This window comes from Hylobates moloch, unplaced genomic scaffold, assembly GCF_009828535.3.
Source record: "Hylobates moloch isolate HMO894 unplaced genomic scaffold, HMol_V3 SCAFFOLD_20, whole genome shotgun sequence".
Taxonomy (NCBI): Eukaryota; Metazoa; Chordata; class Mammalia; order Primates; family Hylobatidae; genus Hylobates; species Hylobates moloch.
Window position 1 is genome coordinate 27631684 of NW_026652295.1, and position 4427 is coordinate 27636110.

The 4427-nt window shown below is 40.7% G+C and overlaps 1 non-coding gene across 1 annotated transcript; it reads right to left on the reverse strand.

Moving 5' to 3' along the window:
- Positions 1 to 1135: 1135 nt before the first annotated feature.
- TRNAA-AGC (transfer RNA alanine (anticodon AGC)) lies at positions 1136 to 1207 on the reverse strand. Its single transcript has one exon. It is a non-coding gene; the product is annotated as a tRNA-Ala (tRNA).
- Positions 1208 to 4427: the final 3220 nt, after the last annotated feature.

Consider the following 4427-nt stretch of genomic DNA (forward strand, 5'->3'; position numbering starts at 1 on the left):
TTCCTTACTGCATTTCTGCATTGTCCCAAGTTGGAAGTTGAGACCAAAGCACCGAGATACAAGAGACGCGGTGCATCCCAAAAGGAGATTTTTGTGTATTCTGTGAAATACACAAAAGGGCTAGCCAAAGAAAGTCCTCACACACGTGCATGGTATAAAAGCACCAGCTTTAAAAAGAGAAGTGTTTTTGTTTTTTTGTTTGAGAAGCACAATTGAAGTGAGCAGTTTTAGAATCAGGGAAGCAAATTTAGAGATTTCAAAAGAGATCAATACAGAAGGGATCAAATCCACACAATCATGGGAACGCTATGAACTCACTGGCAAAATGCAGTCACTGAAGGAAAAACGTCAGTGTCAAAATACTACTATTTCACCTCTTTGTGTACGATTTCTGAGAGAACTGTCAAGTTTGGAGACACTAAATTTACCCAATACCTTCGTAGCCTCCGGCCTGGGAAGAGTACATTTTCTTTCTTGCGAGCTTGAGAAGAAATCCATCTTTTTCCCATTGAGCCCCAAAAGGTGAAACCTGAGACCGGAGCTCAGCCTACCGTTGCATCCCCCACCACAAACGCAACAGCAAAACTCAGTGAAAAGTTGAATTCGTTCACAAAACATCCATTTAGGATTTTTATTGATAATTGTCCTTTTATTGGTAAATGTTCCTTCCACCACCGCCCTAATGGAACAGGGTCCAAAGTCACTCACCATATGTAAATGCTGCTAAGAATGGAGAGGAATAATTTTTTTTTCTTTTTCTCTTTTTTTTTTTTTTTTTTTTGAGACGCAGTCTCGCTCTTATCTCCTAGGCTGGAGTGCAATGGCGCGATCTTGGCTCACTGCAACCTCCGCCTCCCGGGTTCAAGCGATTCTTCTGCCTCAGCCTCCCGAGTAACTGGGATTACAGGCGCCTGCCACCACGCCCGGCTAATTTATGTGTATTTAGTAGAGACGGGGTTTCACCGTGTTGGCCAGGCAGGAATGAAATTTTAAAAATGAAAGAGCTACAGGCGTAGCCAAAGCAAGATATAAGTATGGGAGTGGGGGCAATACGATTAATTTTCAGATTCTACAGAAATGGGCTGTGACTGTATCTGTAAAAGAAAGATGGTTCTGGAGCAGAGATACAAAACACTGGAGATGCTGGGGATCGAACCCGGGACCTCATGCATGCTAAGCATGCGCTCTACCACTGAGCTACATCCCCACCTTGAAAACTGTTAGTCTTTAAACTGCTTTTATGAAAGAATATAGAAATTTACGTTTTTATTTTTTTAAAAACATTTATATTTATTCTTTCATAAACGAACGTTAGAATTTTCGTTTCCCCTTTTTGTAGCCCTCTATCACCAAGAAATTTTGATTAACCAGCATCTTGCGGACACTTGGTAAGGATTAAGAACGGACTAGAGGAGGAAATTTCAGTTAAGAAACATCCTCCCAGACCTTCCTTTTCTGAATGCTCTTCTCATTTGTAAAAAAGATTTTCAGGAGAAAGGAAAGATCCTTTCAGAAAAGATAGCAAATATCTTACCAACTACTGTCTTTACTTATGGAAACTCCTGAACTGCCTCCAATTCCTTACCCCATCTCTGCATCCTATTCCCAAACTCCAGAAACCGCTACGCGCCTTTTCTTAGAAAACAAGGAGGTAGTGAAGGAATTTCTGTTACAAAAATAAATTCGTTCCACTCCGTTAGCAACTGGGGCGGTTAAAGGCTAAAGATGTTGGATTGCCTCCCGCGGCCCCCTGATCCGCATTTTATCCAGAGAATACAAATCAAATCCAGAGAATAGGAATCCTCAGATCCTACTCTGATTCTTTGAAATGAAGAGCCCAGAATGAAGTTGGAGACGTGTTACTTCTAAGATTGAGGCTAAATCTCTGCTTCTGTGGCGCATTATTTTCTGTAGAGGGAATGGTTCTCTCTACAGAAAATGTAGAGATGGTTCGGACCCCTGTCTCACCAAGGGAACAGAGAAGGGTTTATACCTGCTTAGAGAGTTCAGAAGTCCTCGGTTACAGTCACCTGTGACCGAATCTGCAAGGATGGATAGGAATGCCAAGTAGAAATGAGGGGAGGGCTGTGCTTGGGAGTGTTCAGAACGGTTGGAGTTGGGAGAAGGAGCAAGGTGGGGAGGAGGCTATAAAAGGTAGCTTGGCAAGATGACACCAGCAATTCTCACCCTACCTTGCACTTACAGCCTCCAGAACTAAATGCTTTTCCAGAGCCTCCAGAACTAAATGTTGTCCAGTGCCTCCAGAACTAAATGCTTGTCCGGAGCCTCCAGAACTAAAAGCTTGCACTTACAGCCTCCAGAAATAAATGCTTGTCGTTTAAGCCACCCAGTTTATGGTATTTTGTTATAGCAGCCGGAACTGACTAAAAGATGGAGTTTATTAAAGGAATGGACATGTTTCAATGAATATTATAAAATTCATTAATCTAATGCAACATATTAGAGGATTAAAAGAGGGAAAAACATGTAATAATCACAACACTTTCAGAAAAGTTTTCTCACTGCTGAGTGGAAAATAGAAGTAATAGTACTAAATATATTTTCCAGATCTGACATTCACATAATTAATCACGCACTACTCTAGACCCCAGTACACACCTGGAAGGTAAGGAACAAATTACTCAGACAACTATTAACACCTCTGCTTGGAAACAAGATTTTCTTGGAATCATAGTGTGTCTTCTTGTTCCTTCCAACATGATTCACTTTGAACTTTAAATCTGATAAGTGTGGTAAGTGAAAACCTCTGGCCAAGATAGAGTGACAGGAACCAGAGTTACTATTCCACCTGAATCAACCAAAAATTTCTAAAAAGGCAAAATCTGAAACAATGAACATTAGGCAATGAAGGACAGTGATCTCCGAGAAATGAGAAACAAGATGAGCACAACGAATGCCTCAGCTTACTGCCTTCAGAGGTGTCTCCAAGCCACCACACAGGTGTTATGGTTAATTTTATGTATCAACTAGACTAGGTTAGAATGCACAGTTGCTTGGTCAAACATCAGTCTAGAAGTTTCTGTGAAGGTGGTTGTTAGATATGATTAAGATTTAAATCAGTAGACTTTGCCTAGGTTGAGCACTATGGCTCAGGCCTGTAATCCCACCACTTTGGGAGGCAGAAGCAGGAGTATCACTTGAGAATAAGACCTGCCTGGCCAACCTGGTGAAACCTGTCTCTATTAAAAATACAAAAATTAGCTAGGCGTGGTGGCACATGCCTGTAATTCCAGCTACTCAGGAGGCTGAGGCATAAAAATCGCTTGAACCCAGGAGGAGGAGGTTGCAGCGAGCTGAGATTGCATCATTATGTCCCAGCCTGGGCAACAGAGAGAGACTTTGTTACAAAAAAGAAAGTAGACTGAGTATAGCAGATTACCCTCTATTGTGTGGATGGGCCTTACCCAATCAGCTGACTTGAAAGAAAAGGGAAAACAAGAGGACTGAATTCTACCTCCAGGCTGCCTCCAGACTCCAGACCACAACATTTGTTAACTATTGGCATGATGTTCCCTAACAAATCCTAAAAGCAAGACCTTAACAATTTCTTAAAAAGGAATCCATGCACTGCACTGATTTGGGAAATATAAGTTTAAATCATTCTTTCTTTTTAATAGATAGTTGACTATTCTTTGGTAAGAGAGGAAGGATGGCCTCCCTTTACTACAATCACTTGAAATAATTGTACGGGATAACCATAATTCCCTATCTCAGAGAGCAAAAAGCAGGACCTTAGAGTGCACTGAGAATACTGATGATGTGAGTTGTTTCAAGAATCAAGAAGAGAATTTCCGGTGGATATATTTTGAGGTGTATTCATTCCATGGTGTAGGCATTCTTGTCTTGTCGTAAAAGCTGCCACCAAGACTTTGATGCCAGAATTATCTTTGAAAAATATATATCACATCATGTCACATATGTATCAATAGGTTCACATTGTGCCATCATGTCTGGAAAACAGTCTTAGCTACTGAAAAGAATGTTCCCCTGAACTGGAAGGGCAAGGGAGAGAGGGACGCCACTAGGAGTAGATTGAAATAATATCTGAACAATAAGGAGTCAGTCATATAAAGATAAGGAAATGGAACATTCCATGGAGAAAGAAGAGATAAGGAAACAAGCTCTCTGGTAGAAATTAACTTAGTTGGTTCAAAAATTATAAAAAAGGAAAGTGTGATTGAAGTTTGATAAATGACTCTAGAGGCTAGACATTGTAGAACTTTGTAAAGGCAAATAAGTGTTGGAATTTTATGCTAAAGGTACTGAAATGGAGGGTGCTACTTTGGTTGTTTACCTAACATTCAGTCCTTCTTCCTTGTAAAATTTTAATTGTCTTCAGAGGGTGATGTGCCTCATCACAGGGGATGAATCATAACGTAATTAAGGCATGGTTCTTAACCTTAACA